The sequence below is a fragment of the Dermacentor silvarum genome, chromosome 2 (assembly GCF_013339745.2).
Source record: "Dermacentor silvarum isolate Dsil-2018 chromosome 2, BIME_Dsil_1.4, whole genome shotgun sequence".
Lineage (NCBI taxonomy): Eukaryota > Metazoa > Arthropoda > Arachnida > Ixodida > Ixodidae > Dermacentor > Dermacentor silvarum.
Genome location: NC_051155.1, coordinates 164,988,098 through 165,012,457, shown reverse-complemented (window position 1 = coordinate 165,012,457; position 24,360 = coordinate 164,988,098). Strand labels below are relative to the sequence as shown.

General features: G+C 46.5%; 8 non-coding genes across 8 annotated transcripts; all 8 read left to right on the top strand.

Annotated features, from left to right (window-relative positions):
* The first annotated feature begins 8,989 nt into the window (after positions 1–8,989).
* Positions 8,990–9,073, top strand: Trnal-uaa (transfer RNA leucine (anticodon UAA)). The gene has a single exon. It is a non-coding gene; the product is annotated as a tRNA-Leu (tRNA).
* A 7,790-nt stretch (positions 9,074–16,863) lies between these two features.
* Positions 16,864–16,947, top strand: Trnal-uaa (transfer RNA leucine (anticodon UAA)). The gene has a single exon. It is a non-coding gene; the product is annotated as a tRNA-Leu (tRNA).
* Positions 16,948–17,335: 388 nt separating this feature from the next.
* Positions 17,336–17,419, top strand: Trnal-uaa (transfer RNA leucine (anticodon UAA)). The gene has a single exon. It is a non-coding gene; the product is annotated as a tRNA-Leu (tRNA).
* Positions 17,420–17,806: 387 nt separating this feature from the next.
* On the top strand, positions 17,807–17,890 carry Trnal-uaa (transfer RNA leucine (anticodon UAA)). Its single transcript has one exon. It is a non-coding gene; the product is annotated as a tRNA-Leu (tRNA).
* A 388-nt stretch (positions 17,891–18,278) lies between these two features.
* Trnal-uaa (transfer RNA leucine (anticodon UAA)) lies at positions 18,279–18,362 on the top strand. Its single transcript has one exon. It is a non-coding gene; the product is annotated as a tRNA-Leu (tRNA).
* Positions 18,363–18,750: 388 nt separating this feature from the next.
* On the top strand, positions 18,751–18,834 carry Trnal-uaa (transfer RNA leucine (anticodon UAA)). Its single transcript has one exon. It is a non-coding gene; the product is annotated as a tRNA-Leu (tRNA).
* A 387-nt stretch (positions 18,835–19,221) lies between these two features.
* Trnal-uaa (transfer RNA leucine (anticodon UAA)) lies at positions 19,222–19,305 on the top strand. Its single transcript has one exon. It is a non-coding gene; the product is annotated as a tRNA-Leu (tRNA).
* A 4,316-nt stretch (positions 19,306–23,621) lies between these two features.
* On the top strand, positions 23,622–23,705 carry Trnal-uaa (transfer RNA leucine (anticodon UAA)). The gene has a single exon. It is a non-coding gene; the product is annotated as a tRNA-Leu (tRNA).
* Positions 23,706–24,360: the final 655 nt, after the last annotated feature.

The following is a 24,360-nucleotide window of genomic DNA, read 5'->3' as shown; positions in this document are numbered from 1 at the left end:
TTCCAGCTTGTCAGGTACTCATGCACTATACAGCAAGCAGGTAGGTTAAACTGAGTTAATTGGAGAGGTGGAGGCAATACTCATCGGGTTGCTCCGTTTCACTAGGTATGAGGGGCACTGCTTCCAGTCACCAAGATCAGTAAAATCTAACAGCGATGTCACAGTCCCAGGGCATACTTCAGATATTATACCGGTCTCCGTGCGTTGATAACCACATTTCTTCCGGTAACCGCCTGATAATTGCAGGTGCTAGAAAAGGCAGGAGCTACGTATTTGCTATAGTAGTTTCAACAATGTTTGCTTTTGCATTGAAGTAACGCAGGGAGACACCTGCAAGAAGGTTAAGAAGAAAGTTCAGAAAGTAGGCTGACAGCACGTAAGCTCGTACATAAGGGGGAGGGGGGACTGATAAAAGACGAAAGGGAAGAGGAAGGTAACTAGAATGCTGTTGTGTCCAATTATTGACACCTGTTTTCTTTTGACACCTCAATAACTTAGCATACTCGATGGCAACACGCCGGAGGAGCGAACGAATGACCTTCGTGCTTCCTCTCGCTTATCACGAACTAGGAGACACTAGAGCATAGCGCACACGAAGCTATCAGCACTCGGCGCACTCCGTCCTATCGCAGATCACTTTCAAAAATAGGGCCCGCGTGACCGCACCGTACGCAGCTGCCAGAGGAGTAGAGCGCCCCCCCCCCCCCCCCCCCCCCCCCCCCCCCCCCCCCACCCCCCCCCCCCCATGGTACTTTGAGCGCTTATGACAGACGAGAGCGCAACCTCCCCGCTTTATCCTTGCACGCGCGAGATTGAGCGACCATTGTCCGGTGTACTTTAGCACGCTTTCACTCGCACATAATGCATACGGTGACGGCACCATGTTACCACACTAGGACTTTATACGGAACATCACGCTACTCACATGCCGACGGCGACACCGACTGTGACGACGACCGCGGAAAAAGCACCTGAGGTGTTCATATAAATTGTTATAGCAATAAAACGATGAAAGCAGCCAAGCAAAGCAGCTCGGGCCATCTGTCTTGTGCCAGGCGTACACGCTTCGTATGCAGGGCTTCTGACAAGAAGAAGCGCCTACTCGACACCATCTGATCGTGGCCTCAAATCCCACCCGCCCTCAAGCGCACCGGGCCTTGATCAATGCCGCGAACATGAGCGATGCAGCCGCCTTCAAGCGTCGGGCCCCGGAGGGAATCCTCGCCCGCTGCTGCTGCTGTTGCTGCTGCTGCTGCTGCCGACGCCGCACGCGACCTTGTTGTGGTCCGGGAGGCGTGTGAACGCCGCCGCCGCCCCTGTTTGGACATTGTCCGCGCTGGCACGCACGCCGCCGCAGACAGGCGCTGAAGGGCGCGCCCCCTCGGCAGGTAGGCTAGTTCACGCGAGGATTTCATGATTAGTGAAAGTTGCGGCCAGGTCGTGCCACAGTTACCTGCTGCGCTGTATATTAAAGCACACGCACAGTGTATACGCAGCGAAGCCCCGACTCGAGACATGGTCCCGAAGAACGATGTTCCGTTTTCGAAACATGTCGCGAAGCTTATGTTCCTCGTAGGGAAAATCAAAGGGGGTGATCGAACGCGCGTAATGAATTCGTTTCACGCACTTCACCTTTGCAAAAGGCAGAGTGGTGACTCTTGACCATCTTGTCTACCGGGTTGATCTCAGCCACTGAGCAAGGCTATCGCGCTGAGCGCTTGGCCAGAGAGAGAGCGAGCGACCGAGCTCTTCAAAGAAACGCACAGAAATCTACCGGTGTGTATGTCACCGCCTACAAGGTACTCTACGCAGAAAAAGTTCATCACGGACAGCAAGGTTTTAGGAGAAAGACGGCAAGAAAATGATAAAAAAAACAGCTGAGAAAATTTATGTTCATGGTATGAACAGAGCCGTAGAGCTATCGCGCACCAACCATCATGGTATCTACCAGTGAGACAAAGTGGATGGTGTTGATAGAGATATCACTGAAATAAAAAAAATGAGGGGCAGCTTCACACTAGGGGTGCGAACACTGGGCAAACAGTGAAGCTGCCGACCCCCTAGCTTTATCTCGGTTCGACCAAGATTTCGCGATTTTATGCTTCGAGACTCGGCCACGATTTGCGCAAGATCACCCCAGAATCATCTACAGCCCATGGAGCAATGAACACTTGGTCATTAAAGTATCTGAACGCTTCTGGACGCTCAAATGTTCTTGCTCGGTTTCGTGGGCTCGTAACTCCGCATCTTCTACGAATCACTTACGTTTCGCCGCTGCATCGGCGGCGCGGTACTCGGGATCGGACCGAAGTCGTCTCATTCGCTCTCGAGTAGCGGCGCGGCGGCTTACGCGTCGCGCTTCCTCTTCTTCGGGAGTGACGCTCTTCTTCGGCAGCCCCATCTTCACTGCACTGTTATGTGTTCAGCGCGGAGACGACGAGCCTTTGGTGTCGCCGCGGCGGCGACGCGGAGCTATATATATCCCGTGGATCGGCGCAGTGACGTCACGGCTGAGCTTCGTGTCTGCGCAGCTGCGGCAACCTCCGCACGGCCCGGTTACGTCATGGGTCGGCAAAGCTAAGGCAAAGCGATGCAGCGCGCACGATGATGTCACGGCTCACGCAGCTGTGGCGAGGCTCGGCGCGGTTGGCGCAGCTGGGGGGAAGCGTTGCTAGGCGACGCATGGTGACATCATCGCCAGGCGGAGGTTTTGCGACGTACACTCGACGGCCCATCCTCGAGCTTAAACAGCTTCGCTAGTTCACTGGGGTATGTGCCATTGCGCTTGGACCCTTTCTGCACAACCTCCAGGATCAGCCCACAGGTTTTTGTTCCCACTACGCGGCCTAACCAAGAGCTTAAACAGCTCCGCTGTTAAAAGAAAAGGTGATATAGATATGCTAGAACTTGCCAATTAAGCCCATATTATGAAGGAAAGAAAAACAGAAATTACAAATTACTCCAATAGCCACTAGGGAGCATGCTAGATTTGATGCCTTCTTGTTCAAAGCAACGCCAAGCTTTAAATTTTCTTTGGCCCGGTTTTGTGCCATCTAAGCGAGCCACCGTTGCACTACTTGAGTGTTCCGTTCTTCAGAAATTTACGACGACATTCACAGTGGAGATAAAAGTTTGCATATATACTCACGTTCTGCTTCGCGGTCGTAAATTGTCACAACGCATTTGTTTTCTTTCCTCATTCCCTCTTCACAAAGTTGCAAGCTAGAACAATTTAACTTCGGGTCGACGTCCCTATCTTTCCTCAAACAAATGTTCTCTTTTTTCTTCTTCCCTTTCTTCATCTGTCTTTCTGACAATATATTGTTTTTAAGGTAACCCACCAAAAATAATGAGCATGCGACACATAGCGGCTTTAGTTGACACATCAAGTAGCGGTTTACAATACGCAAAGCGGAGTTGGCATTACCCTGTATAGTCGCTTCGGCGTGCTTCGTCTACCCCTGCCACAATAAAATGTTTGTTGTTTAAACGATCAAAGGTACATGCGTAGGTAAATTAGGAGTTAATGAGAAGTTTAAAGAAAGAGAAAAGCTTTATTATATCAAACATTCCTTAGACCAGAGCTCCGACATCGCTAAATTTTTATTTTGCCGAACGCAGTGCAAGAGATGACCGTAGTCGGCCTCGGGAACGTTAAAACAAAAATGTTGTTGAAGCTCTAGGCACTTTGTTGAGAACAGATGAAAAACACGTGCGACCCCCGATCATATATCCGTAAAATTACCAATGCCGAGACCGCATTATTGTAGCAGCGTTTGTAATTGAATCGAACATGTGTTTTCCCAATAAGCTTTCAATGAATGATCGCAGACGATAGAGTCTGCGAACAGATATGTCTTTGGTTGGTGCATGTTGCGCCTCAGTTTGCAGCCTTGACAAAGATTTAACCGCATTGAGGCGCATCGGGAGTAAGCGTCAGTCGAGAGTATTTGGATGTGGTGTCATTGACCCAAGCGACGTCGTTCAAGGCTTTATAATAGGCTGACACAAATAACATGCTGCTCATCATCGACAAAGTGTAAGAAACTCGTAACATAATGACGAAGGCTCGGTAATGCGGTTTCTTGACATACTGCCATCCTGACTCATTCGCGATATTAGGTTGCAGACAAAGTCACTTATAGTTCGCTCTAACATAGAAAGCTGCAACATTTTCCAGCCACATCATATTTCATCATCACGTCTTTGTCACAACATTCTAACTGATTTTCTAGGGCACAGTGTCATGTACATGAAGAAATCTTCAGAACATGTCGAGAAGCCTTCAACAGCATTCCAACAGCGTTTCATGTCATTCGAAGATAAGAAACCGAGCAAACACCTGTTTGGTGACTCCTTTTTAGTGACGCTGGAAAAGAGCTAAAGTTGCGCTGTTAGATCTACATCACCTCAAGTGTTCACCGAAGCTAAAAGGCACGCAGAGCGCGCAGAAACTGCTTCGGTTTTTACCGAACTTGTTAAAAGCAAATACGGAAGTATAAATAAGAATGCCTTGAAACTTGAGTCTCTTCTCTGAAGCACACACATCTGTAAGCAGTTCTTTTCTTCTTTTTTTTTTTTATGGTGACTCTGAAAAGAACCACCTCTGGTTTCAAGCAGCAACAGTGACATTACAAGATGTGCTAAGAAGAGAATAGAATGAAACCAAAGAGATTGTCTTTCCGCAAGCAAAAGATGCAAACTTTCCCACCAAAGTGTGACCCGTGTGGCTCTCGCAGGTTTGAGATGTGCAGCCCTGCCTTAGGCATACACGACTATTTAAGTGATCCAGCAGTTCTTCACTAGTGAAAGCTCGGATGTACACGTTAGGATGCAGTACCGCATAAATAATTTAGCCCTCTGTCCACGACAATAAGACATTCATATCGGTATCTTTTAGCATAATTAAGTAATTGCGCGGCTGTTTGTTTTTCACAGTGTGTGCCGTGGCGACATGCGATGCTTATAGCCCGCGATAATAGTTATCACATGACTGCTATCATCGTGATAACAGTTTTATCATTAAGACGCGGCATCTCCTTCGTAAAACCCAGCATAAACTGACAATTATATGATGCTGTAGTTATGTTTCACTCAGAAAAACTTGACAGCCTAGCACAAAGTACCTGCATCGTGTAGGGCCTTGATACGCACTGTGTCAGTTACTTATTTATGTACTTAATTATTTATTGGTTCACTGTACCCCTGAGGGCCATCGGCATGATGGTATTACACAGGGACGGACGATGTCACATGAAACAATCATGGAACAATCTAGCTTTCACAGAAATCAGGAAAAAACAAACGACTGATATTGCAACGCCAGAGTAACAACATCAAAAAAGAAAAAAAAAGAAGTAAAAATGTACCAGGAACATTAACGCAGAACGAATGCATGCATCGAGCAATTGCAAACAATACAAAAGAAAGTCGCAGTTTCGCACGAAAGCCGAAGCATCGATTGCGATAGGAAATTAGTAGACAGCTATACGAAGTAAGGTTATTAGTTTTATCGGTCGCATAAACTTGCAGACATTCGCTTACTAACTAAATAAATAGCACGGTTTCACGCGCGCACACTTAAACATGAACACATCTCGCTCGATGATCGAATAAACTCCCTGTAAAAACGCTGGAGTGTGGAAGCGCGACAGCAGCTGGCGAATTGACCTTCGTGCTGTCTCTCGCTTCAACGCGATCTAAACGTCGAAAGCACAGCGCATACAAAGCTACCGGCACTTCGCGTACTTTGTCCACATCGCAGATCGCTTTAAAGATGACGCCCGCATGGGCGCGCATATTGTCCACGTCGCAGATCGCTTTCAAGATACGGCGCCCGCGCGGCCGTGGCGTAAGAAGCAGCCGCCAGTGTAGAAGTCCCCCTCCATCCCTCGCATCCTATCCGTGGCTCGCGCGCGACAGAAGACAGCGCGCTTCCACCCCGCTTTCTTCCCTCGCGCGCGCGAGATTGAGCCGCGATATCGGCTGACCATCGAAAGCTTTCACTCGCACAGACAGCATACGGCGCACGGTGACGGTGTTATCGTGTTTGGACTTTACACGGAATATCACGCTGACGCCGACGGCGACGGCATATACAGACCTTTTCCCAAACCGACGTTTGAGTCTATAGCGCCATTGCCAGACACGGGTGACGTCTATCGTCAGAACATGTTATGCCGCCATTTTGGACTGTGAGCCTTGCGAGGGCAGGCCGACCGCACTTCTGTTGTGTGATCTTCGCCGAGCATTATTTCGATTGTTTTCTTCCGCTTCGCTTGTCTTGTGCCGCTTGACTTGTTACATGTTTCACGTGCTCGCGTGAACGCTCAGTGTGAAGTTGGAGTATTCTAGTACACTCTAGTGAAGTTCAATGGCAATGGAAAGCCAAGCCAATGGATGTGGCGTCGTCGTTGGTATCGGCAGCAGCTGCATCTGCAGTGTCGGGACCTTTGGCGGTATTCTACAAGAGTCTACTTAGTGGACAGTCCATTTCGGCTGTCGCTGATTGGTTGCTGCTTGACGTGCAGGCAGGTGCCAGTCTCCTTCCTGCACGTCAAGCAGCAGCCAATCAGCGACAGCCGAAATGGACTGTCCACTAAGTAGACTCTAACAGAATACCGCCCCTGGCGTGCTAATCAGTGGTATTTTAGGTGCGAAGCACTTTAGGAGCCCGGGTGGTCAGCGTCCGTCGCGTGAGATCACGCCTGGGCTGTAGCGCTACTCCAGGACCGGCGCATCAGTGTTTCGCACTTCCCCAGGTTTCACGTTAGTGGAGCTGCATTTCTTACCCCGTTCGTTGTTGCCTCTCGAATGCAACAATTTTTTTTATTTTTATTGCTGAGCACATGCGACTGCAGTCCTCGATTGAATATGATCACCATTACGTTCCACGGGGTTGAGGGTAACCTCATTTAGCGAAAGCAGGCGCGTACGTAGCTGTCGGGCAATGGTTAGAACCAGGCGCCGGCGGCCCGCCGACGCGTGTCAGTGGTTGGTAGATGGACGGTGGTTACTCCATACGCTTCCGACGCAACTCAATAGCTCAGTCATGTAAAATTTATTGAATCTGGTGCTGATCCAACGAACTGAGCGGATGGCCCGTGCTAGTGAGGCCTTGGAATAGGGGCACCCCCCTGCTGGACAAACTCCGTCTTTAACCCCCTACCCCCTCTGGGTACTGGGGTAGGAGCCTGTCCGGTTTCTGAATATAATAAAGTTTTACTGCTACTACTACTACTACTATGGTGCAGCGCAGGGTGCTTATAATCGAATGTCAAAACAGAAGCGTAGCGCTCGAGCAGCGCGGTACCTGCGGCGAACAGATACAGCACAGGTACTGGATTTCGAAATTACCTTTATGAGTAGGGCCGCGCAGGGCGCGTGTCAACGCAGAGACAATGTTTTGGCGGACACAGGGGCTGCATACATCTTTCATAGAACACGATTTTTCAAGATCGTTGCAAAGTGTATTTACCTACTAGTTCTCTTGCAGAATGCTTCCATTTTTTTCATACCGCGGTGTCACACTGCCATTTTTGATCGCGATCGAACCCGATCTGGATCGGAAAGTTCGACCGCGATCGCGACCGAGAAATTCGATACTGATCGGGCTCGATCACCACCAAAGTGCGCCATGTGACCCCCGTATTGGGCACTGGAATGTAGTGGTGTTTGAAGAAATAAGAAATGTAGCCTCTGCTACTACATACTAGAAAATATTGCATCAAAGAGCTGACAATTCCCGCAACCTATTGGTAAATGTGCCGAAAAGGGTTTACCAAAATGCATTATTTAACTGATGTGTGCATTGGTTAGCAGGAGACTGTAATGCTCAGTGCTCAGGTGATGCGGGAAACCGGCGCAGCGTCAACATACCGCATCGGCAGTGCTCTTGCGGAGGGCTGTGTTGTGGACACACTATAGTCCCCAAAATCGTTATTTTCCGCTGGTTGTTTGTGCACCCATAAACTGCACAGTGCTGGCATATAGTCTTTTGATGAGTATATGCCATTATTTACGAGCGTAAGTCATTTGTAACAAAAATAAACGGAAACATCGAAGGAAAGCTACCACTCCGCAATGCAAGCGCAAGGCAAGCTCACAGTCCAGACCGAACTGGCCACACTGACACATACTCTCCACGCCAGACCGTCAGAAGCGCCCTCGTGAAAACGTCTATATATGGATGGAGTGTATATATATATATATATATATATATATATATATATATATATATATATATATATATATATATATTTACTACCACAATAAAAGGATTCACAAGAGCCACGTCAGAAGAAATGCCAGGTGTTATGAAGGCGTATAAGTTCTTGAAGTTTAGCTATGTCTGTTTCGATGGGGATGTTTAATAGAAGGTCATTCCAATGTTTTATGGCGCGTGGTATTTATTTATTTATTTATTTATTTATTTATTTATTTATTTATTTATTTATTTATTATTTATTTATTTATTTACTAAAAAGCGACATGGGTATACCAGAAGGCACTGCTAATAAACCGGTGCACATGCTCCTCCAGGAATGCACTAAAATTCACACATGACAAAACACGCAAATGCCTACAAACATATCACACAACCTTTTTCTAAGCAGGCATGTATGACTCAAGATACCTGTAAACTAGTTACGAACTAAACATAAACATGTTTATGTTTAGTACAAGCAATTTCATCTAAGCAATTTTTCTTTTTTTCTCTTACATCAACCACATAAAAAAGATAGGCTAGAGCTGACAGGATCAGAAAAGATACAACTGGGGTTGCATGCTAAACAAGTCACATACCAATGCATACAATGCGAAATAATGCCTTTTAACTTGTTCTTATTTAACAAAGACGCTGAACGACGTTTGACATGATTTGGGTATTCCCGGTGACGAAGACACACGTGGGCGAACAATGATTGTTTTCTTAGACTCACCTCAGAGCCCCGCATTCTGTGCTCCAGGTGAAGCCGACATTACGACCGTCAGGATGGCCGAGTGGTCTAAGGCGCCAGATTTAAGCTCTGGTCCTCGCAAGAGGTCGTGGGTTCGAACCCCACTCCGGACAATACTTCATTTCTTTTTTTTTAATTTTGCCTTCGGTATTTCTCGTCACGTATGCATAATTTTCATTTTGCCATCCGAGTGTGTCATTTGTTGATGATGCCTACGTTCGTCAGCATTAGCAATCGGAAAACCCTCTGAAAAACACTTTTTAGAGCGAAGCTGTTAAGGGCTTATTCTTCGATGGTCACGCCCGGATGTAGAAAAAAACTCTCATTGGCTGTATGCTGTATGTGCGAGCGAAAGCGTGCGAGCTGGAGGGACGCGCGCCTTCACGGCGAGCGAACGCACGGCGGAGAGCAAACGCGACTTCCCAGTGGGAGGGGAGCGATGGGCGAGAAGGGCATTGAGGCACCCTAGCAACGCCAGCTAGACTTCGAGTCTAGGTGGCGTTAACCTTAGACTGTGCGTGTGCGTGCCCGCTCTCCCACTGCGGCGCATGCGCGCAGCCCTGCCGGCCTCTGCCGCCTGTGCCGCAGACTCTCTGGGCTCTCGCCCGCCTCTTCCCTAACAGTGTTGACAACGGCGTTTAGCCGTTCCGCCACGTAGACATCGCGCTATCGCTCTTATCAGTTGCCCTCATGACTTGCCATGGCCCGGCCGCGCAACGAGTGACGGGGAACTGGCGACTCAATCTCCTACGCGAAAGGAGGACAGCGGGTAGGCAGCGCGGGAGGGAAGGGTTGCGGCTTCTGCTCTACGAGCAACTTGCACTTTGCGCGGCGCCAGGCAGTCGCGCTCGCCGTATCTTGAAAGCGATCTGCAACACGGCTCCTACATTTGTATGCGCTGTGCTTTCGCCGCTCAGTTTCCCCTTGAAGCGATAGACCGCGTGAACCTTCGCCCGCGGCTGCTGGCGCGCTTGCTCACGCCAGCGTTTTGACAGCGCTTGTGTGCGGTCACACAAACAACACGCAGAACTGGTGTCCAAGGCAGCGGCGTTTTGCCCGCCTTCGCGCCGAACGTGCCCGGCGTTGGTGACGTATTTATGAAGAACGTGCCAACGTTTGCCGTACACCCTATGGCGGTGTACCGTAGCGACCATAAGCCCATGGTCCCTGTGGTCACTAAATAAATGAAAACCACCGCATCATATATATTTCTCATTCTATAGTAGTTCAAATAACCAATTACATCATCACATCTAATAGTCATGATTGGAAATACATCATTTCCACCATAGTACAGCCTTCGCTGGTCTTCGATCTCCGCCCCAGTGGAAGGGCTGACAGTTTTGTTTAATGGTAACGATGTATGTATGTATGTATGTATGTATGTATGTATATAATATATATATATATATATATATATATATATGTGTGTGTGTGTGTGTGTGTGTGTGTGTGTGTGTGTGTGTGTGTGTGTGTGTGTGTGTGTGTGTGTGTGTGTGTGTGTGTGTGTGTGTGTGTGTGTGTGTGTCTCGAAAAAGGTGTCTCGAAAAAAGAAGTACGAAGACTGTGGCTGCTTGGGTGCCATTTCTATCTACTCTAAATACACTTCGGTTTGCATCTCTGCGCCTGCCTCTTTCCTGCATCACTTCGGTGGAGAGGTGGGGTACAAGCACGGAACTTCGCAGCGGACGTACCCTATACCTGCCTCCTCCGACGAACCGGCAACGTGTCAGCAGTGTGTGCCTACGGTCATCCTGGCCCATCCCCGAGACCCGGGAAAATTTTGTGGCATGGATGGTTCGGACATCGAGGACTGCTTTGATATGTACGAGCGAGTCAGCAACCACAACATGCGGGTCCAGACGGTGATGCTAACGAAACTCATATTCTATCTTCGAGAAACCGCGCGGAAATGGTATGAGACGCATGAAGTCGACTTAACTAGCTGGCACATCTATAAAAGAAACTGCGAGGCCTGTTTCGCCGACTTATCAGTCGTCAGCTGGCAGCGAAAAAGGAGCTTGGATGACGCGCTCACACGTCAACAGAACCTTACGTTGCTTACATACAACAAGTGCTAGCCCTCTGCCGCAAGGCCGACAACAAAATGACAGAGGCAGACAAAGGGCATAGCAGACGACCTTAAAAGGCATAGCAGACGATGCCTTCAAACGTCTCATGTTCAGGAACTTTGCGATGGTGGATACAATTATCAAAAAGTGTCGACGCATTGAAGAAGCAAAGAGTCACCGAATCGATCGCACAAACGTTCGACAGACTTCCCAATACCACCGTGACATTTTCGTGCGAAGACCCATCGCGGTTAACTCCGGTGCCGTAGTCGCAGGACATAACACGCATTATTCGCCGCGAGCTGGAGGCCATGTCTCCGGCTCCAGTTCGGTCTGACTCACGGGACAGCCTGTCCTCCATCGCGCTGATACAAGCGATTGTTCGTGAGGAGATAGCAAGTTTTGTGCTTCCGGGCCCGGTCCGCTCTTTCAACGCTTATCAGGTTCCTCCGGCTGTTTGCTCGCTGACGCCGAGTTATCTCCCGCCCCGTCGCAGCCCCACTGAATGGCGAACAACGGTTGATAAGCCCACATGTTTTTATTGTTCTTGAACTGGACATATCTCCCGTCACTGCCGCAGCCGCTGGTCGTCGTCTCCTCGTTGGTCATCCCAGAACTACTACCGTCAAGCACCAAGTCCTCGTAATTTCTCGCCTAACACGCCTACTCAGAACCCTAATGACGACAGTGCTCCGCCGAGACCCAGCCGCTCCCCGTCTCCGCAAGGTCGTCGGTCCTCGTTCGCCTCTCGTTTGCCGCTCTTCGTCCCCATCTACAACCGGTCGCTTCAGTTATGAAGACTAGGCGGAGCAGCTCCTGGAGATGATGCTGCAACTACGGTCCGGCCGAAATCCTGTTTTGTCCCTGCCTACATGTGGAAGCCTACTGGACGTTGAAGTAGATGGTGTTCCCGTCACATCTCTCGTCGACACAGGAGCGCAGCTGTCTGCTATGGGTGCCGCTCTTCGCCGAAGACTCGGGAAAGTTCTGACACCAGCCGTGCCCTGTACAGTACGAGTCGCCGACGGCAGCACTTCACCAGTCATCGGAAAGTGCACAGCACGAGTGGCCATTGGAGACGACTGCACTATGATGTTATTTATTGGGCCTGTCTCTTTCCTACATAAATATACTAGTATATACTGTATATATAATGTATATACAGGGTGTCCCAGCTATCACGCAACACGATTTAAAAAAAAAAAGAGGGACGGCGCTACGCGAAGCAAACCTATTGCGTATTGTTTCCAGTGCAGTACGTGGAGTCGCCGCCAGTAATATTTTCGTTACTGAGATTAAATTAGCTATTAGTAATTAATTATCTAACTCGAGAAGTACTATCCTAATTGCCAAAGTGTCAATGAGAAAATTGTAAGCAGCATGAAAAACTCCCGATACAGCTTTCTGTTGCTTAGTACATGCTACATAAAAGTTTTTCTGAGTGCGAAAGGAGCCCGCGAATACACCCAGAATGGCCGCGCGACTGGTCACTCGAGGCACTTTGCGTGTATTCGCGGGCTTCTTTCACGCTCGGAAAAACACTTTTATGTAGCACGTACTGAGCAACAGAAAGCTGTATCGGGAGTTTTTCATGTTGCTCTATAACTTTCTCATTGCCACTTTGATAATTAGGACAGTGCTTCTCGAGTTAGATAATTATTCACAATTAGCTAATTAAATCTCAGTAACGAAAAAATTACTGGCGGCTACTCCACTGCACTGGAAACAATACGCATTAGGTTTGCTTCGCGTAGCGCCGTCCCCCTTTTTTTTTTAAATCGTGTTGCGTGATAGCTGGGACACCCTGTATATATATATATATATATATATATATATATATATATATATATATATATATATATATATATAGACTATGGACTTATAGACGTTTACCTTTCGATGAAGGCTTAAAAAGCGCTAGCGAAAATCGAAGTCAGCATCTAAACACCGACTTACGAATACACAAGCATTCGCAGAATGGCTGGTATTGTTCCGGCGGCTTGTGTGCGTGGGTTTGCGGAAAGATTTCTTGAAATCTTCCTCTCTCCAGCAACACCGCATTGCGCCAGTGTTGTCCCTGTTATATTAAGGCCATATTAGAGTTGCAGCTCATATTGCACGCGACTATACGCGTAGAAGCCTGTGTCGCTTTTCATGCGTACACTGCTCAGATTGAACGACGCCATTATGTCATTAAATTCTTAGATGCTGTTCTTAAAAAAAAGCTTACCTGTGCTAACTCTTATCGAGTACAATTCAAGAACAACTGCCTGCTCCGATCGAAACAATAGAGGCCTCTCCAGGACTTCTAAAGCAATCGCTCATCTCCTCGCAAGATTGCAGGCAAACTAGCAAGAACATTTGAAAATACTGTGCGCCCGCTTTTGCAATGCCTGCCCGCATTATGCCTAGGTTCATCGCAAATTCGGTAAATAATTAAGGACTCTGCGATCGCGGCACAGATGCTTTGGGTTATCATCAGTGTTGAAGCGAGGTCTATAGTGGCTTCCTGCAAATATTAGCCCGGATGTGTCTTCTCGTCTGCGTGCTGCGATCGTTTGAAACGTGCCCGCAGGATTGTGCTACACGATGCATGAATGAGCTTTCAACAGTTGACGCTGCCAAGCACCCCTCGACGTGTGCGCACCTGCTAGGGGGGGGTCACTTTTTGAAAGGGGTGATATGCCGCCACGTAGGCCTCGCGGTATGCACCGCCACCATTACTCTTTTGCAAACTTTTCTCTGCGGCGCCAGCGAAGAATGCGGAGAGGTGTTTTGTTCGAGCGTTCCATTCGCAGCATAAGCAAAGCGTACGCGTTCCCCAAAGCAGCATGCATTCTAGAAATGTTTTGAAGATGATTGGTATTCCTAGAGACCCCAAAGATTCGTATGGGTTGTGAAAATTAGCAGAGGCTACGTCACAGTACTGCTGAAATCTGCGCGATCCCCGTTGTCGTTCCGCGTCTGCGCATTTAGCTCACCGTTGGTGTCAAGCACTGTGTATATAATCGTATTACTTGGGTGTTCGGGTACCAACAGGGGCTTGTGGATATGTCACTTATGCCGACATGGCATTTGCCCGTCTGATGCGTTTGGTCTTTTTGTAACTGTTTAATTACGGCACACCGATGAGAAAGTAGGCTACATGAGAGCCGGCTGTCCCAGCACACAGCTGAGAAATACGCTCGCGCATGTCGCAAACACACAAACATACTAAGTCTACAAAAACTAATTGTAAACAAAAGTAAAACAATCTAAACCAGGAAAAGCGACCTATATAGTCAGAGTTACTACACACTGTACAATATAAGCGCTGCTAAACTAATAGTGCACAAATTTCATTGCTCAAGTAGACTCTGCATTAAACTTTCAATTCACACAAAATTCATAAAAATGTAGAATTGAAAGCATGTTATTCAGATTGCTGTCTGCCAGACATTCCCTTAAGACTGTCAAGGTAGGTCATGATCAGGAACCAAGTACTTTCGTAATGGAAAATTCACTTCCGCTAAAGTGGCTGATGTGATGTCAAAAAAGGACTCGCTGCTGGCCACACTGTGCACAATCTATGAGCAACTGTTGCCCAGACATGTCTGTTGTGTCACAGTAAGAGCAGTAGGAGGCTGTCTTTCTTTTTATTAGGTGCGAAAAACGAGGTGTGGGGCTATGTCCAGTGGTAAACGGTGCAGAAGGGTACCTAAGTACGATCAATTTTTATGTTCACAGAAAACCACAGACTAGGGTCGGTTCGATGCAGCATTGGCGTATTTGCTTGCTCGTTGAACCATATACGTATCTTCAGACAGCGTTCTACGCAGCTTCCATAGAAGGCTCTTGGCGTCAAATTGAAGCAACTCCAAATGAGTCATTGCATTCAGGAGTGAGCATCAGCCGCCAGAAGGTTCGCTGCCTCATTTGCGATTAGACCTATATGACTGGCAATCCACTAAAAGTGAACTAACTCCATGAACAGAATGTGAAGCTCTGGTCAGTGTCATTGCGATCGCATAGGGCAGTGAGCAGGAATCGGCCTAAACACTATATTGAGCTATTGACTCCAGGGCTGCTTTTGAGTCAGAATATATGACGCAATTATTATTTACTTTGTTATCAGCAATGTTTGCTGTTGCCTGGAGAAACCTAAATAGTTCTGCCGAGGTAGACGATGTCTTGCGCGTCAAACAGTAACTTCTACTTTTATTGGGAGTCGGTACGTCAACGACAGACGTGGAGCTAATCTCTGTTGCAGATCTATCGTGCCAAAGACCCCGTAAAACATACCATTATTACGATGTGGTCAAAAAGTATCAATATTTGCACTACACAGTATCGTCTCCTGGAGCGCATAACATTTGGTAGCAGACATCAAGAGCCAGAACTTAGATGCACAGATAACGGAAAAGACGAGCATCTGAAGCAAGCAGCGCAACATGAATGTTTCAGCTTCCGTGTCACCGTGTTTTCAGCAGACAAATCATCTTTGTTTTTTCTCAAATTTCATCGCATTGAGGCGTAGCGCATCATCTTAAAATATTTGTAAGGTGTTGATAACAACGAAACGTATATATTGCAGGCAAAGCGAAATGCATATCAAACTGTCAAGGTCCCGATTCTTAAGTCCGAAACGCAACCCAGTCCTTCTTCCAGTCGGTCATGCATGTATAGTCCTCACTTTGCACTTTAACGTCTACCGTATTTTTTTTACTTCCTCCACAATTTGATAATGTGATATTAACATTATCACATTGGCCCCGAGATGCGCTTGAAAGACAGCCGTTTGGAACATAGCTAGACAAACTGGTGAAAAGTTAAAGCGAGCGCCATTCCCCTTCTGAGAGGAAGTGGCAGCTGGCGTTCAGGTAACTCGCATACCTGAATATGGAAACAGCGACTGAGTTTCTGACAATGGTGCATGTACAGATACTTCAGTGATGCGGCCATTGAAAACTCAAAGAAGTAAAGAAAAAAGTTAGAACACTAATCTTCAGACGATAAATTCAAGAGTTTTCAACGAGAACGCACTAGTATCATTCTCGCCGATGCAGTTGTGATACTTTTTATTCTCTTGTGTATTTGCGATTCAGGAAGAAAGTAAGCTGTCTGCGAAATGGCTTGTCCTGAATTTTTTTACTGTTCCTGTGCGTGAAAAGCGAAAACCTCTGAAACCTCTGTGCATGTGGATATTTTTAATGAAAGATGAACACATGATGTAAACAAGACTTATGGCACTTCGCGTGGTCGAGATGCTCCATGAGGTCGCTCAATAGGCACTACGTGAAATGCTTCAAGTATAAAATCTAAGCTTAAGGTATCTTAAATGTCCAAATTGTTGGTGATGATGACCCGAATAGATTTGGTTGGGCCGCGGAAGCACCTTACCGACTTAATTGGATTCGAACTGACGTAGGCCCTGATGTGGGTTCCAACCCATTTCCAAAAAACGTTAGCTGATCATTTTTTTTTTTTTGCATCTGCGGAAGCAGAGAGTCAAAGCCCTGCATGGTCGAGATGTAATTGTCATGTGTACAATTTATATACAGAGCGCTACACCAGCATAATGGAAGCACATTGCATGAATAGAGTTCGCCTGTAGTACATGAACATTTTGAAAAGGCATGATGGTAGTGTAAAATAATAGAGAAGTTATAATAACAAACGCCGTGTGCATAACCAACGCGTCATATGATCATGACAGTCAGCAGCTATGCCAGTCCGCTTGCGTTCTATGGCTTATTTTCATTGAATATAGGTGATGTTGTGCAGCAGTCTTCAATCTTCGCAGGAGATTCCAAGTTGCGACCAACGTTGCAATGACTACTGAGGTCGTTATCGTCAGGATGGCCGAGTGGTCTAAGGCGCCAGGTTTAAGCTCTGGTCCTCGAAAGAGGGCGTGGGTTCAAACCCCACTCCTGACAGGTTAATGATCCCTTTTTTTTTTCATCAGCGGAAGGAGAAAGTCGAAGGCCTGCTCGGTAGCGATATTATATTAGTCTGCAGAATATGTATACAGAGTGCTACACCAGCATATAATGGAAGCACATTGCATGAATAGTGTTCGCCTGTAGTACGTGAACATTTTGCAAACGCATGATGATAGTGTAAAATAATCATGAGGTTATAATAACAAACGCCGTGTGCATAACCAACGCGTCATATGATCATGACAGTCAGCAGCTATGCCAGTCCGCTTGCGTTCTATGGCTTATTTTCATTGAATATAGGTGATGTTGTGCAGCAGTCTTCAATCTTCGCAGCAGATTCCAAGTTGCGACCAACGTTGCAATGACTACTGAGGTCGTTATCGTCAGGATGGCCGAGTGGTCTAAGGCGCCAGATTTAAGCTCTGGTCCTCGAAAGAGGGCGTGGGTTCAAACCCCACTCCTGACAGGTTAATGATCCGTTTTTTTTTCATCAGCGGAAGGAGAAAGTTGAAGGCCTGCTCGGTAGCGATGTTATATTAGTCTGCAGAATATGTATACAGAGTGCTACACCAGCATATAATGGAAGCACATTGCATGAATAGTGTTCGCCTGTAGTACGTGAACATTTTGCAAACGCATGATGATAGTGTAAAATAATCATGAGGTTATAATAACAAACGCCGTGTGCATAACCAACGCGTCATATGATCATGACAGTCAGCAGCTATGCCAGTCCGCTTGCGTTCTATGGCTTATTTTCATTGAATATAGGTGATGTTGTGCAGCAGTCTTCAATCTTCGCAGCAGATTCCAAGTTGCGACCAACGTTGCAATGACTACTGAGGTCGTTATCGTCAGGATGGCCGAGTGGTCTAAGGCGCCAGGTTTAAGCTCTGGTCCTCGAAAGAGGGCGTGGGTTCAAACCCCACTCCTGACAGGTTAATGATCCGTTTTTTTTTTCATCAGCGGAAGGAGAAAGTTGAAGGCCTGCTCGGTAGCGATGTTATATTAGTCTGCAGAATATGTATACAGAGTGCTACACCAGCATATAATGGAAGCACATTGCATGAATAGTGTTCGCCTGTAGTACGTGAACATTTTGCAAACGCATGATGATAGTGTAAAATAATCATGAGGTTATAATAACAAACGCCGTGTGCATAACCAACGCGTCATATGATCATGACAGTCAGCAGCTATGCCAGTCCGCTTGCGTTCTATGGCTTATTTTCATTGAATATAGGTGATGTTGTGCAGCAGTCTTCAATCTTCGCAGCAGATTCCAAGTTGCGACCAACGTTGCAATGACTACTGAGGTCGTTATCGTCAGGATGGCCGAGTGGTCTAAGGCGCCAGGTTTAAGCTCTGGTCCTCGAAAGAGGGCGTGGGTTCAAACCCCACTCCTGACAGGTTAATGATCCGTTTTTTTTTTCATCAGCGGAAGGAGAAAGTTGAAGGCCTGCTCGGTAGCGATGTTATATTAGTCTGCAGAATATGTATACAGAGTGCTACACCAGCATATAATGGAAGCACATTGCATGAATAGTGTTCGCCTGTAGTACGTGAACATTTTGCAAACGCATGATGATAGTGTAAAATAATCATGAGGTTATAATAACAAACGCCGTGTGCATAACCAACGCGTCATATGATCATGACAGTCAGCAGCTATGCCAGTCCGCTTGCGTTCTATGGCTTATTTTCATTGAATATAGGTGATGTTGTGCAGCAGTCTTCAATCTTCGCAGCAGATTCCAAGTTGCGACCAACGTTGCAATGACTACTGAGGTCGTTATCGTCAGGATGGCCGAGTGGTCTAAGGCGCCAGGTTTAAGCTCTGGTCCTCGAAAGAGGGCGTGGGTTCAAACCCCACTCCTGACAGGTTAATGATCCGTTTTTTTTTTCATCAGCGGAAGGAGAAAGTTGAAGGCCTGCTCGGTAGCGATGTTATATTAGTCTGCAGAATATGTATACAGAGTGCTACACCAGCATATAATGGAAGCACATTGCATGAATAGTGTTCGCCTGTAGTACGTGAACATTTTGCAAACGCATGATGATAGTGTAAAATAATCATGAGGTTATAATAACAAACGCCGTGTGCATAACCAACGCGTCATATGATCATGACAGTCAGCAGCTATGCCAGTCCGCTTGCGTTCTATGGCTTATTTTCATTGAATATAGGTGATGTTGTGCAGCAGTCTTCAATCTTCGCAGAGATTCCAAGTGGCGACCAACGTTGCAATGACTACTGAGGTCGTTATCGTCAGGATGGCCGAGTGGTCTAAGGCGCCAGGTTTAAGCTCTGGTCCTCGAAAGAGGGCGTGGGTTCAAACCCCACTCCTGACAGGTTAATGATCCGTTTTTTTTTCATCAGCGGAAGGAGAAAGTTGAAGGCCTGCTCGGTAGCGATGTTATATTAGTCTGCAGAATATGTATACAGAGTGCTACACCAGCATATAATGGAAGCACATTGCATGAATAGTGTTCGCCTGTAGTACGTGAACATTTTGCAAACGCATGATGATAGTGTAAAATAATCATGAGGTTATAATAACAAACGCCGTGTGCATAACCAACGCGTCATTTGATCATGACAGTCAGCAGCTATGCCAGTCCGCTTGTGTTCTATGGCTTATTTTGAACGCATATAGGTAATGTTTTTGAGCGGCCTTCAATCTTCGCAGGAGATTGCGACCAACATTGCAATGTCTACTGAGGTCGTTATCGTCAGGATGGCCGAGTGGTTGCGTAAGCAGAGTCAAGTCCTATGGTTGGCCACTGATCAAGACATAGACGTTCTAGCTGTCCAGGAGACCAAAGTAAACGGGGAGGAGACCGGGAGCATGGTGAGGCGTTTCACCACCAGATATTATGCGGTGGTGAGCCACGCGGTAGGGCTGTCCGCTGGATCTGTCATGTTTATTAAGAAGTTACCCGACCTTGTGGTTGAAAGTGTATTTTCATGTCAATCGGGAAGATGGTCGTTTGCGACTTTTGTATTTGGAGTCGAATTCAGAGTTATATGCATATATGCGCCAAATGCTGTAGAAGAGCGTGCTTTATTTTTTTTTCGAATCTTTTACAGTATATTAGCCGTGATAGGTGCATGCTTTTGTTGGGGTATTTCAACTGTGTTTTGAGGGCTCGGGATTGATCCAATAATGCTAGTATTGGCGATAAGAGCAGCCATATATTGGCTAAGCTGATTAGTGAAAGTGAACTAGACGATGTATGCGAGTGTCTGGAGGGGGAGCGGGAAGTGACGTATACGCGATTTCAAGGCAGCAGTCCTGCGCGGTTAGACCGCTTGTACATGTCACAGGACATGATTCCAAAGTGCCACAGTTATTCTGTTGCACCTGTGTCGTTCTCAGATCACTGCGTGGTGAAGTGTAACATAGGTATGAAGAAGAAGAGCAAATCTTTTAACTGGGACCTATGGAAAATGAATGCCTTACTACTAAAAGACGAGCCATTTGTAGAGGCAATACATGAGGCCGTTATGGAAGTAAGCGACGAAAGTACTGAAACAATAGCAGAGAAATGGGAATGGTTCAAACAGAAGGTAAAAATGAAAGCAATAGAAAGATCAAGCTGCTTAAAGTTTGAGAGAGAAATGAAAGAAAGAGACTTACGAAAGATACTTAAGCAGCTGATAGCGCTAGAGTGCGAAGAGCCAGGGGCGTATAAGCAAGATATGCGAACCATTAAAGAAAAAATTGAGCAGTTGGACAAAGAACGCTATCAAGGTGCGATTGTGCGCGCAAGAGCAAACGCATTAGTAGCGGGGGAGACGCCCACCAAAAGGGCGCTTGGACTTGAAAAAGCTCATGGTCTACGTAATCAGGTCGATAAGGTCGCGTAGAACGGCACACTTGTCGACGATAATAAGAGCATAGGCCGAGCGTTTTTAGAGTATTACCAGTCGCTGTTTGCATTTCAAGAAGCCAATGTAGATGAGTTTACAAAGGTTTTTCTCGGTCGCATGCCGCGATTAAGCCACGACACGAAATACTGAGTAGAAGGGAAAATTACAGAACAGGTAGTCTAGAAGGCAATTAATGACTTGAACAGTGGTAAATCACCTGGACCTGACGGTCTGAGTGCGTGTTTTTATAAAGATTTTAAGAAAGAACTGTCGCCCTCGTTAAGAGACCTGTTTAACGAAGCGTATCCGAACAAAACTTTGCCGCCTTCTTTTGGTAAAGCGCATACCATCCTGTTACCTAAGAGTGACCAAGCGGAGAAAAGTATGCTCGTGACGTCTTATAGGCCGATATCTTTAACCAACGTTGATTATAAGATTTTCACGAAGGTGTTGGCAGCCAGACTTCAAAGCGTCATCAAAGAAATAGTCGCAGACCACCAAACGTGTGGGATCAAAGGCAGGTCAATTTTTTCGAATATTCATACGATGCGGTGCGTGCTCGAGTGCTGTGACATCACTTACGACGGCGTCGCAGCGCTCCAGCTTGACCTCGAGAAAGCGTTTCACTGTGTTTCTCATGATATTTTTTTTGCCATTCTGGAACATGTTAATGTGGGTGCCATTATCGCTGAGGGAGTGGCGTTGGCGTATCATAACTGCACAACACGCTTAAATGTGAATAAATTATTGGGGGCCCCCATTAACGTCATGCGTTCTGTTCGTCAAGGCTGCCCCCTCAGTCCTCTTTTGTTTGCGATTTACATAGAAACGATGTGTTTGGCGATAATTGAGAATGATCAAATACGCGGTTATAGCTTGGCAGCCACAGAAGTCAAGCTCCTGGCATATGCAGATGATATCGCCGTGTGTTGTACAAACAGAGAAAGTGTAACGGAAACAATACGCGTTGTGAAACAGTTTTGTGATGTGACGGGCAGTAAAGTGAACTGGGGTAAGTCCCTCGGTTTGTGGCACGGAGAGTGGTCTTCGGCCCCAGACAACTTTGCTGATGTGAGCAGGGTGAAAACCCCTACCAAGTATCTGGGTGTTCCATTGGACAGTTACAAACATAGCGAGGAATACTGGACGAACCAAATAAAAGAAACAAGAGAGAAAGCAGACAGGTGGAAAGGCATCAACCTGTCCATTTTTGCAAGGGCAGCTGTATGCAATATGTTTTTCATTACGAAGCTGTGGTACGTCATGCAGACGTTGTTTTGTTCAAGGGTAAACGTGCAAAGGTTGCACAGAGTGTTCGCCGTATTTATCTGGGAATCTAACTGGGAAAGATGTAGGCGGGTGAAGGAAGGGGGCTGGGCTTGGTGCATCTTTTTGTACGACAGCTTGTCAACACATTTTTGTTTTTGTTTTTTTCGGGATGTGCGTGATCCATTTATGCGTATGGTATTGCAGCTCAGGTTAAGAGACGCCTTGTCGGCACTCATTGTTAGTACTAATAGTATGCCAGGGGCGATTCGCAGCTGTCTTAAAGAAGTAGTCGACAGTGTGCGCTTTCTTTCTGTGCGTTTTTCTTTCGATTATCTTTCTGACGTGAAAAGAAAGACATTATATAAAGATGTATGCGACATTGTATTTCCAGTGCCATTGTACAGAGCTGTATACAGTGGAGGACCAGGACAGGATGTCCTTAAACGGGTGAAAAGAATGGAGGTGCCTACTGGGGTAAAAACATTCTTTTTTAAGCTACACGCAGGAACGCTGTCAGTGAAAACATTCATGGAAGAACGTGGCTTCCTTGTACCATGGGGCTCGCACTGCTTGATTTGCAAGCAACCTGAAACAGTAGATCATGTGTTCTTGCATTGCTGGGAAGGGGTCTACTTCTGGGACGTCCTAAAACGTACAATCAAGAAGTAGTTTCCGTTGAATCCACATGGAATCAGGTACCTAGCGATAAAGAATGAGGACGGAGTTCCATACGATTTAATAATGCTCAATGGCCTCCACTGTTTATGGCGGGCACGGATGGCTGGGTACCATTGCGACCCAGACGCTAGGCCTGCTCGTATGTATTTTCGAGACAGTATGTCTCGGTTCATTGAAATAAAGAAAACACAAGATTGTGTACCCGATTGGCTGTCGAGGATAGAACGTCTGAAAGCATTAAAAGAATTTTAGTTAGACAACGCCAGTCCATGTTGGACTGCTGGCTTTCATGTTTTTCAATATGTTTTGTAGTTGTGCTTTTTGTGATTTTGTTCTACACTGTGGGGTCTGTATGTTGTCAAAGACCAGCAATAAATAAAAAAAAGATGGCCGAGTGGTCTAAGGCGCCAGGTTTAAGCTCTGGTCCTCGAAAGAGAGCGTGGGTTCGAACCCCACTCCTGACAGATTAATGACCCGTTTTTTTCATCAGCGGAAGGAGAAAGTCAAAGGCCTGCTTGGTAGCGATATTATATTAGCTTGCAGAATATGTATACAGAGTTCTACACCAGCATAATAGAAGCCCATTGCATGAATAGTGTTCGCCTGTAGTACGTGAACATTTTGCAAACGCATGATGATAGTGTAAAATAATCATGAGGTTGTAATAACAAACGCCATGTGCATAACCAACGCGTCATCTGATCATGACAGTCAGCAGCTATACCAGTCCGCTTGCGTTGTATGGCTTATTTTCATTGAATATAGGTGATGTTGTGTAGCAGTCTTTAATCTTCGCAGGAGATTCCAAGTTGCGACCAACTGACTACTGACTACTGAGGTCGTTATCGTCAGGATGGCCGAGTGGTCTAAGGCGCCAGATTTAAGCTCTGGTCCTCAAAAGAGGGCGTGGGTTCGAACCCCACTCCTGACAGATTAATGAACCGTTTTTTTTTTATCAGCGGGAGGAGAAAGTTGAAAGGCTGCACTGTCACGATATTATAGTAATTTGCAGAGTATGTATAAGGAGTATTAAAACAACATAACGGAAGCACATTGCATGAATAGAGTTCGCCTGTAGTACGTGAAGATTTTTCAAAGGCGTGATGATACTGTAAAATAATCGTGAAATTATAATAAGAAAGCCTTTGAGCCTAAACCACTCGTCATCTCATTATCACAGTCAGCAGCTATACCGGTCTGCGTGTGTTGTATGACTTATTTTCAACGAATTTAATTGATGTGGTTGAACGGCCTTCAACCTGCACCGGAGTTTCCAAGTTGCGACCAACGTTGCAATAGCTACTGCGGTCGGTATCGTCAGGATGGCCGGTTGGTCTAAGGCGCCAGATTTAACTCTTGTCCTCGAAAGAGTGCGTGAGTTTGTACTCTTTATTTCCTTTTTGCATCTGCGAAATCAGAGTCGAAGCGCTGCGCTATCACGATGATGTTCTGATTTCCAGAACACATTCAACGGAGTTTAAGTTAAAGGGACCCTGAAACAATTTTGACGATTTTGTACAAACGTACTGAGTCGTTATAGTGTAGGTCTTTCTGATCATTAATTGACGCATCTAAGCGCTCCACAT